This window comes from Protopterus annectens, chromosome 5.part0 (assembly GCF_019279795.1).
Source record: "Protopterus annectens isolate FY-2018-M chromosome 5.part0, PAN1.0, whole genome shotgun sequence".
Lineage (NCBI taxonomy): Eukaryota > Metazoa > Chordata > Ceratodontiformes > Protopteridae > Protopterus > Protopterus annectens.
In genome coordinates this window covers 338,275,051-338,287,132 of record NC_056735.1, presented here as the reverse complement: position 1 = coordinate 338,287,132, position 12,082 = coordinate 338,275,051, and positions in this window count along the sequence as shown.

Genomic DNA, 12,082 nt, shown 5'->3' with positions numbered 1-12,082 from the left:
AATGAAGTTTTATGTTTAAATAAAGTTTTAAATTTTCAACATTAAGGTTTCAACGCTATCTTCCAGCTCAGTGGTAGTCAACTCAGAAATATTTTCTGTTTTTTTTCTCACTTGTTTGCACCAGGTAAGACCTTTAGCAGCTAAGGAAGTTTTTTTTTCTGCCATTGTTTACATTTTGACTCTCTGCAGCTGCACATGACTGACAACACTATCACTGCTGTTAATACAAATGATAAAGATGTATCTAAAGGTAAAACTCTAATGGAACTTTTTGAGGTTTAGCTAATCCATTGTTAAATATGAATTTGGAAACTGGTACTTTGACATATACGCCTGAACCTAATGTAAATGAACATTCTGAAGTTATTTATAGAAAAGTGGAAGATGCTGCCTTTCGTTTGAAAAGACTGCCATGGCAGTGCTTCCACTTTGAAGCATATTTACACTACAGAATTGTTCCTAGGAGAATGCGGGTTAAGTGTCTGTCTACGTATGGAAACAGTAGACCTGAGCTAGTAGCCAGATGGCAGAGCATAAATCTTGATATCAGTTTCAATTATTTAAAGTTATTAACTGAACACTTCAAACCCAAGGAAGAGCAAGCTACTGAGCTAATTAGTATGAAACAACTTGTCCCAGTCAAGTCCCAGCCAAGTCCCAGAGGAAGAGATGTGAAGAATCTAACAGAAATCTGAGACATAAAATGGATCACTAACCTTAGAGCACACAAGTATCCAGGGTTAAATGCTGTAGTTCCCCTCAAACCTGTGTTAAAAAATAGGCATATATCCATTAGTTGATTATCTGAGGAAGGCTTTCTCTGTAAGTGTTTAATGAATTGAAGCTAGTGAAGGCGTGTCCAAAATAAATGCTCTCGACAGGTACATAGATGTTTAAAACATTCAGCACAAACCTAATAGATTTACTGAACTGAAGAAGGCCTGAATAGGTTGAAAGCGCTTTTCTTCTTTTTTACCCTTTGGTTTTAAATGAAGTTTTATGTTTAAATAAAACCTAATGTTTTAAATTTTCAACATTAAGGTTTCAACGCTATCTTCTAGCTCCGTGGTGGTCAACTTAGAAATATTTTCTGTTTTTGACATACCAGTAAGGTCATAGTGAATGTGTACATGTTTCACGTGTGCCCCCCATCCTACATAGTAATGTAATAACAGTCAGGTGTGCCCCCCCACTCCTGTGTAGAAATGTGGGAATAGTCAGGTGTGCCCTCCCATCCTACATAGTAGTGTAATAACTGTCAGGTGTGCCCCCCAACCCTATGTAGAAATGTAGAAACAGTCAGGTGTGCCCCCCTGCTATGCGGAAATGTAGTAACAGTCAAAGCCAAATGATCGATGGATACCCAGCAGAGACAGCATGCTACCTGTCAGTGTACAACACAAAGGTCAGAACTGCAGCACACACTACCTGGACACGATCCACAGATTCAATACAGATGGCCATACTGGGCATGCTTACACACTTAGAGAAATGAAGGCAATCTCAGTCTATAACATACTGCAAGGTCATACTGGGCATGCTCGCACACTGAAACACATGAAGGCCATGACTGCAAACACCAGTGGACCAGACATATTTGGCAGTAGCAGTGGTTAGAGCAGACACTCATCAGTATGCACCACTCATGCCTTGCTCACACAGTAGATAGGAATACAGACATATATGTCAGGACAACACACTATAATATGCCAAAGGTAGACATACATAAATGTGTGGAAGAGGGTCACTGTGACAGGGAGCCATCCAGGCTTGTCCCACCCAGCACACAGCCAAAGGGCCCCAAACACATGAGGTGCAGATGCCACTCACTGCAGATACTAGCCAACAGTATCTGTCAGCATTACAGACTATGTAGTGCATGTGCCAGCTGTGCAACATGACTGTACAATGAAGTAGTCATGTAGCAGCTGTATACATGTACCTGTGACATATGACCCCGCGTGTGCCCGCATGTGGCGTGTCAACCAGTACATGAATCGGTTATGGCCCATGCACACACCGCCCTTCCCATAGCCCTACTATGACAAGCCTGCTGAGTTAATCCCATGTGAAATACACCTTTGGGAGTGTTGTAGCCCAATAATCTCCATGGCATGTCCCATAACTGTGCACTGTTGTAGTGTGATAAACTAGTTAGGTAGGAGTTCTAACCCCAGAGCTGGAAACTTTGTCTGACTGTGAAGAGAGCAATGCTGTTTAGGGTACTCACTCCTCACAATGCATATACTCAATTTTAGCAAGGCTGCTGATGTCACCCACCTAGAAATACACCTCTGGGAAAATTGTTGCCTAGTAATCTCCGTAGCGCATCCTGTAACTGTGTACTACTGTAGTGTGCTAAAGTAGTTAGGTAGGTGTTCTAACCCCAGACTTGGCAACTGTGTGTGAGTCTTTGTGTGTGTCTGTCTGTCTCTGAATGTGTAGAGAGCAATGCTTTTTAGGGTACTCACACTCCTTACAATTCATATAGTCAACCTAGGCAAGGCTGCTGATGTCACCCACCTAGAAATACATCTATGCGAAGGTTATTGCCAAGAAATCCCCATAGCATATCCTGTAACTGCTTACTGTTGTAGTGTGATAAAGTAGTTATGTAGGTGTTCTAACCCCAGACTTGCCAATTGTGTGTGTGCATTTGTGTGCGCGTCTGTCTCTGATTGTGTAGTGAGCAATGCTTTTTAGGGCACTCACACACCTTACAGTACATATACTCAACATTGACAAGGTTGCTGATGTCACCCACCTAGAACTACACCTCTGGGAAGGTTGTAGCCCAGTAATCTCTGTAGTGTGTCCGGTAACTGCATACTGCTGGAGTGTGAATTAGAACTGTGGTAGGGTTCCATCCCCACCCATGTCAGTTCTGGATGTTTTGTGTGTGTTTCCAATGTCTGTGTATGGAGCAATGCATCATAGGCTAGTCACTCGTGGTACATTTCAAATGCTCTACTTTGGTAATCCTGCTGATGTCATTCATTGTAAAATGCACCTTTGGGGAAGGAATACTCCAGTAATCCCTGTAGTTTGTCCTATAACAGCTCCATGCTGTAGTGTGATATAGACCTCTGTCAGGGGTTCTATATCCACTCATCAGTTGTGGGTGTTTTGTGTGTGTCTCACTGTCTGTGCAGGGAGCAATGCATTTTAGGCTAGTAACTCGCAGTACTTTCAAATGGCCTACTTTGGCAATCCTGCTGATGTCATTCAGTGTGAAATACACCTTTGGGAAAGAAGTACTCCAGTAATGTCCATGGCATATACTATAACTGTGTAGTGTAATACACTAGTTAGGTAGGGGTTCTACTCCTAGACATGCCAGGTGTGTGTGTGTGTGTGTGTGTGTGTGTGTGTGTGTGTGTGTGTGTGTGTATGTGTGTGTGTGTAACCCCTATCTTGAGTGGAAGTGGATGTGCGTGTGTGACACCTGGGCCCAATGTGTGGTGGGTTTTGCAAAATTCTTATATGGTGGCCCTAGTACATATCACAATGTCCACTGTACAGGGATAACAGCTGTAAAATTGCAGAGAGGCTGGGGTGCATATCCATACCCATACATGTGACATCAAGGCCAGGAAATCACAGTTAGCAACCCCAGTATTACCCAGAGCACATTCTCACCCATGTCACATACACACACACACACACACACACACACACACACACACACACACACACACACACACACACACACACACATGCCTAGGCAACAGCCAATATGTGGGTAGAACACTGCATACTGGCCACTGATAGTAACTATGGAGTGATTTCAGTGGCCTACAGAGGGTATGTTACCCTCCACATCTGTCCAATATGCATGACGTGCAGACAGTGCACCTCTCCATGTTCCCCAATGGACACCTGCACCACCTGTGTTGCCTTCACATGTGACCCACAACAGACATACCATGCCTGACAACATGCCCTGTATGGACAGATGCCACTGACACCAGGGAATGCTGTTTGCATGCTATCAATGTAGATGCAGGGTAAACCTGCTGCCCAATACCAGTCCCTGCCATGGGTGGGCAAGACTGGCACATCTGATGATAATCTGTGTTCACAACATGGTCCAGACACCCCAGGTACAGTTCCACATGTCACTGTAGATGCATGTGGGAGGTGTGCACATCCTAGACACTGTCCATGTCATGGACTAAGGAACACATACATGGCCAGAGATGCCCAGCATTGGCCACACACATTAGTCACCCAGATGACTGGATGGGGGATACACTACCCACTTGTGTGGGCAAATGCATAAACTACAACCCTGAGCCACAATGCAAACCATTGTCATGTGACCTGATGCCAAGGTATACCCATCGCCTACCATTGTGTAACCTGCTGGCACAGTTGACTACCACACACCCATGCAGAAAGCACCCATGCATGTCAGTACTGGCACACTGTGTGTTTGTGTGTGTGTTGTATGGTGCGTATGTCCACATCCACACTCACTACAACCCCCATGGGCATACTGAAGCATGCTGTCTGATGTCTGACATCTCCTCATAATCTTTGCCCATACAACTTCCGTATGACCCATGTGGTGCATGTGATACTTGGACAGTGATGTGTTGTGGCAATCCCACTACTGATGAGTTGTAGTCCTGGCCCTGCCAAGTGTGTCAATGTGTGTGCATCCCTGTGAGATAGTGTGGCTGTGTGGACGCTGGCACCTGTTCATGCGGACAGGCACATGTACGTCACCTACCATATAGCTACAATATCCCTGTTGCAAATGTCACGCACCATCACATATATGTTCAGAGTGCTTTACAACATGTAGCTCATGTGGTGCATCCAATAACTGCATCAAACTGTGATGGCAATACATAGTTGTTAGGGGTTTGATACCCTGTGCTGGTAGGTGTGTGACACAAACATGCTTCAGTTTTGCACTCCCACCCCTCCCTGACATGTATTTGCCTCTGTCTGCCTCACCCACTCCCTCTCTGGTGGATGTGGAGACACACACCTGCTTTGCTTGGGCAGCAGCATGTATATTTTAAGTGATACTCATGATCAGCTGATGGCCTTTGCATGAATTGCAGCCATCCCCTAGCTGATTGCATGTGGAACAGCTGTGGTAACATTCCCATAGCCAATTGCATGGAAACACAATCCAATATCTAGGAACATCATGGTGGTGTTGGCCCTTTTCATTCACTGTGAGCAGGAACTAGTACTGTTGTTTGGCAAACAGCATCTCAGATGGATTGGGGATTTACTTCTAACAACATACACTGTGGAAAGAGGGCAACAAGCAGGAGAGTGAAGTGCCAGACCTGACTACAGACTGTAAGTGCTGCTATACTGCATATGGAGTAATGTTGGTTTCACAGTGTTTGTCTGGATATGGCTGTCTTACATGTTTCAATACCTGCCATGTCAGTTCCATGTTTATGAGGAATCCCCATCTGCAGACTGGGCAGTGTTGTGCCTTTGGTATCATATGTTACACACGGAGCATCTATCAGTGGACTGCAGAAGGTAGTGTGAGGACTGCAGTCTGTAGATGGTGAAGGCCGTGACAGTTACTGACTTCATATCCCTTATAGGACATATGTTGCAACACACCCCATTACAACAGTAAATGTATGAGGTTATCACAGCAACATGTCAGTATTGGCCCTGTGTATGTGCTCCCAGCCACACCTCTGTCATCCTTTGTACATATGTCGTGCAGGAAGTGGGGAATATGTGCTGTACACCATAATTAGTGTTATCATATCTGATAACAAGCCAGTGATATATCAAACTGTTACACGTCATGTACAGTAGGGGTTATATTTCATGCCATAACCAGGGCATTCTGTGAATGTTTGTACAATACTGAGGTCTATGTACTTATGGTGAATGTCGACAGTGTCTGTATTGTTAATATGTACTGTAGCTTGTGTACAGACTGTGGTAGATGTCATTGTTCTAGTTTCCCTCCTATCTGATGTTACATGCTGCCCCACTGTATGATACCGTATTGACTTACATGTTTGTAGGGCCATACACACACATGTCCCATACCACAGACAACCATCAGACCAAACTGTGTAGCAGCCTAGTATATGTAGGGTCAGTCTGTGAGTGGCACATATGAGGATGGTGTAGAACAGAAAGGCCATATACTGTAATATTATGCTAGCTTAACATATGTGGCTATGGCTGTGTTCACATCGGTTGTGGATATGCACCTCTACACAGGTGTATCTTACCCTGTGCAGTGACATGCCTGTTAAGCCTACGATATATGCAGGTACATGTGTATTCCCCCATAGGAGATGTAGGCCAGTGTTGAGACAGTCTGCCTGTAGCCTGCACAGTGCATTGTTACATGCCTAGCAGCTTAGTGTACTCACCCACTGAGATGTCATGTGCAGATACTTGCCAGACGTACTGCTGCCAGACCTCCCTTACAAATCATGCATGTCAGAAAGAGTAGTGGGATGCTCTACAGATGTATGTCAATATCTAGTGGGTAGTATGTGGCCATGGCACACCTGTACCAGTGGTCATTGTCAGGCCAGACAAGAGTGTGTGAATGCAAAATCTGTGGTGGCAAATGTATACCAGTCGTTATGTGTTATACCCATCTACATGGGTGTCTACATTCATATTGTCAGGAATTGTACACATGTTGTGCACTAAGGGCTTATGTGTATACCTCTGGACTGTACAGAGGGTGTCAGAATTACCACATATATTGGCCAGTATATATTCTGTAGTCCACAGGGTCATTATATGCTAGCAGTGGTACTTTACAATGATGTCCTTAGAATGTCTGTCAGTAGCCAATGGCACACATGTTATAAGCAGATGTGTCCTCTCACACACACCATGTCTGTGAAAACAATCCCAATGACAGTAGCAATAGTGTACTAATATACCTGCTATACATACACAACATCCCCTTGCACTACAACTTTGGGACTATAGGGGCTGGGGTAGGGCTACACTCCATGTCCAGGACAAATGGTGGAAATATATGTACATATACTTATCCAGATAGCCATATAGATATGATTACACATGTGTAGTACTTTGAATTACCACTGTCATGGCAACCACACACTATAACTCCCTACATCATGTGGGCGTGGTCCCTTTACAGTACCTGTGTGATGGACATCCTTCCTGTGTGTGGGCATCAGTGTTACAGACAGCAGGTAGCAATACATCTTACAGGAGAACTGGCACACTCAGGGCAGCTACACATTTGTAGGAGGATCTGCAACAACAGACAGACTGTGAGTAGAGTTGTTTCATGCTTTGTGTAGTACTGGTGTTGCAGGGTGTGTTTGTGTACATACTAGTCTACGTTGGAATGCAGTCTGTCTGCATAGCTCACAACTGTGGGCCAATCCTCTTGCTGGACAGAGGTATGTTTTGTCTGTCCACCACACAGGTCCTGTGTCAGATATTACACTGGCAGTGTGTGTGTATTGAGTGCTATCAGTACATGGCTATATCCATTTCTGTTTCTAAACTCAATTCCCTGACTATGGGTATGTTGCAGACTATCCTTTAACAAAAGCAACTTGCTTAGTGTATGGCAACAGTTTTCCACATATGTGCCTGTGTTCCAGCCTCTGTCCTCCACCTACATACCAAACTTAGCACATATGTCATGCTGTCAGGGGTTGTTCTGTAGTGGGCTGTGAGTATATCACACTGTCATTGCTGCCATCAGTCCACTGCTGTTTTATCCCCCACACATACAGTGGGGCTGGGCCATATATGTGTGGGCGTCATCTACACAATACATGTGTGTCCTCATGCAGTCCAGAGGCTAGTGTGTGTAACAGTGGCATGTGGCCCTGTATTATTGAGTCTAGGGGGAGCACCATCCATGACCTAGGCTGTTACAAACAATGGAAGTATCTGGGGTGAGCTGCCGTAAGGTATCTGGATGTACAGTACCAAATACGTCACCTATATTTACAGTACATACATGAATTGGGGTAATGCAAGCCTACTGCCACCTGACATACAGACTGTTCTGTTTATCGGTGTGCTCATGATGGTGTCGGCTATGCCTTGTTATGTAACAGTTACAACCCATTTGATCACATAACATCTTTACCGCCTACTGAGTTTGCACAAAGTGTAGATAGAGACTGCTGAACTATACACCTGCATTACATACTGTTGATTGTTTGGTAACCTGTGGCCCAGTCTGTCTTCACTATTGCACAATTTGCAGGGCTTGGCATGGACAGCAGCAGTTGTGAACCTTTACAGACTACTGTATTAGTGTAACTGTTTCACGGTTGCAGTACTCTGTTCATATGGCTGTCAGTGTCTGAACAGCTATATGACAAGGCATATAGAACTGTAATAGTATACAATTAAAGGTTTTCCATTCCTGCAAACCTGTGTGGGGTGTCGTTCCTATGACCTCTCTATGGGTATATGTTGCAGGCAACGAATGACATATGTATGGGTGGCCCATACAGTGTCCAATTGTTTAGGTGTTAACTGTAGGCATAGTGGTTGTTCCATATTGTGTGCACCTTCTATATCTGTATCTTACTGTACATATATCTACGTGTGTATGTGTAGTCGCATGTATATCTTTATATATCCATATATGGATCTAGGACTATTGAACGAAAGTTCAATAGTCTGAATCCACAATCACCGAACACACTTTAATGAAAGTGCTTTCACCGAAAAAGCGCTTTCGTTAAAGTGTTTTAAAAAAAAAAAAAAAACTTTTACATTTTTGCAGGGGGGTCAAGCCCCCCCTATACCCCCAAGTGGGGGTCTGTGCCCCCCACAACCCCCTACTTAAATATTCTCACTCTGAGGTCGCACTAGAGTGGGGAAAAGGGAATTTTCCCTTATCCCCACTGTAGTGCGATCTCCATAACAGGTATATTACGTGAAAGTGCCTTTGAAAAGCACTTTCTCGCAAGTATGCCCGGCCGAATCTGTTTCAGTTATGTTGCCGTCGTGATCTGTACTGATCCCCATATAAATATATATATATATATATATATATATATATATATATATATATATATATACATATATATATATATATATATATATATATATATATATATATATATATATATATATATATAGATATAGATATATATATATATACATATTTATATATATCTATATATGTATATCTGTTTCTGCATATCTGTGACTGTGTATCTGTATCCTGGGGATGTTGATGGCTTACACATATTACCTTTCCTATAGGAGGCAGACTGTACTGCATGATATGTTAACAATACTAGCCTGACATCATACAGGTGGGATCGCTTACTGTTAACATCTTGTGGCCATGTCATGTCAGGTCCTGGTTATGGGATCTGCAATACTTGGTAGTGTACTGCAGGGTGGACGTGTTTGGCTGTGAGGGGGTTGCTTATTCAATCAAGACGTATAGTGTGTGGGGCCTCACAACCCCATTAATGGTGCATGTGGACATATGTGTGTTTGTTAATCTGCCATTGCTATCTACAGATGTATGGCCATATATACCTATATAGATATACATAACTGCTAACATATGTATTACTATGTCCGTATATACCGACATAGATATATATTTGCATACACATGTTATGTGCTGTGTATATGTAGACATATAGGTGTAGACACATATGTGTCGATGTAGGCATTTGCATGTATATCTGTCCATATATATTGATATATATGTATATAGTTGAAGACATATATATATATATATATATATATATATATATATATATATATATATATATTGTATCTGTAGAGATATTAATACGTCTACACACACATACATCTAGATGTTGCTATACATTCTCTGTACTGTTGCATGACTGGACTGGATGATACGTTTATGACAACTTCGACTTTCTTTGCATCTATCATGGTTTTCTGGAAAATCACTTCGTTTACGTTGTGCAGGGTCCTTGGTTCGAGCCTTGCAGGGGCTGTTTTTTTTATTGCTGGGCAGAACACCGGCAGTTGGATACTGAGTGATTATGGCACTTTAAAGCAGTTCTGACACTTCACATGTGCATTTAATGCAGTACTCCTGTTCACATATAAATGTTATTTAATAGGTTATACAGCAAAACGATGAGGATATACAGATTTCACATGGAAAATAGAATGTGCTGCAGTGAGACCTGAACCGAGAATGTGTGCATGTTAGGCGGATTCTCTGCCCACTATACTATTGCTGTTCTGCATTATTTACATATTTCTACCATAATGTCATGCCCATGTTCCCTTTCCCCGGGCATCCGTGCTCCACGTACACAGCATCCATCCCATCCATTCTCCAGTTGCAAGCCCTACCATACCACACCTCCACATATTTCCCTCTCTGCACGTGTCAGTACTCCTCCCAGTATACTGTTTCAACCCAAGTGTCTGCAGGCTCTTCATCTGTTTAATCCATATACATATGAGCCTGCCCTTGATCCTCCTCCAATACTGGTGAAGGCATCTATGTGACCCACACCATTTGGTTCGTCCTGCCAGGGACTGGCCTGTTGTCGTGTCAAGAGTAGAATCAGCTGGTCTACACTATTTCTCCCACTGGTAGCATCCTGCCAGGGTTTTGAGATGCAGCAGTTTGCACACACACCTGCCCAACCTCATCTCCCGGGTCCGCAGAACCAATGCCCCAGGTCTGACATTCTGTGCATGAAGCACGGTGTGCATCATGCTTCATTATGCTTGTCAGTATTATGCAACACTACTGTTCTCACAGTATGATTGGGAAGACACTCTTCTTTGATGCACATAGACTGCTCATAATACTGTGGTTGAGCAATGTACACGTTTGCTGGTATTAATCTACACACTTACATACATTTTCTATACTGTTGGATGACTGTGCTGGATAATATGTTTGTGATCACAGTGGCTGAATGTGCATCTGCCATGGCATAATGGAACTCACATAGACTATAGTGTGCAGGGTTGGGAGGTTGTAACCTGGGAGTGCAGATTATTTTGTTAATGGCCACGACTACAGCTGTTGGCTACAGAGTGACTAAGGCAGTGTAGAGCAATTCCAGGTATGTATGCGCTGGTTTGCCCGAGGCTCAGCATTGCTGACCTCTGGCTGCAGCGTCTTGAACTGAGTTAGCCTCTACATTGCTTAATCAGTGTAGTAATTGCTTAACACCACCCACACAGGCTTACACCCGCTTGCTCCCACATACCCCCGTGCTACTTCATGTATTTAGTCTACATTTGTGGACCGGGACATTCTGACTGGATGCTTGTCCATTTTCAGTGGTGGCCTTGGGAGTAGAGTTCCACAGTGACCCCAGCTACTAAATCCAATTAATACTGAGGTGTCCACATTCATAGAGAGTAACAGAAGTAACATAGCTATGTCCTCCATTCCTCATGCTTCGTTTACACTAACATGTCAGTAGTTTACATGCTTAGGTCAGGTTTACATGTCAGGTATGACTGTTGACAAAGGTCAGTTTAAGGTGAAGTTGAATTCCAGTTTAACAGTTCTGGATAGGTTACAGGCAGGTATTCAGGGTAGGTTTAGTTATTCCATACCTGTGTGGTACAGTTGAGGGGAATAGTGAAGGAGTAGGTAGGTAGATAGTGGAGGTGACATTGTAACTGTATGGTAGCCTGTTGGAATAAGTGGATGGGGAGCAATAGGGAAGGTTTGTCAGATGTTGTGATTTGTAGGTGAGGCAGGACAGGAGATGGCAGTTCCACTAGTTTATGTAGTGTTATAGAGTGTAAGTTGGGGGGGGGGACTTCACAAGGTGGTGAGCTTGTTCTGATCCAAGTGTGCTGGTAGTGTTCCTTCATGTGTTATTAACATGTGTACTGTGGGACAGCTGAGGTAATACATGTGGGTTGGGGGTTCCAGATACTGGCAATATAGCTGGGGAAGAGGTTGTCACCTATGTGTAATGTTAAACATTAATAGAAATGGAACAGGGTGGTAAGTGGTGTTCATGAGGCACAAAGGGGGAGTTAGTAGAATAATTATTCGGAGATGTGCAGGAAGGCTGCAGGGAAGGTTCACAGCTGGCCATGTCTTCTACAGCAGCAGCAGCAGTGCATATACACT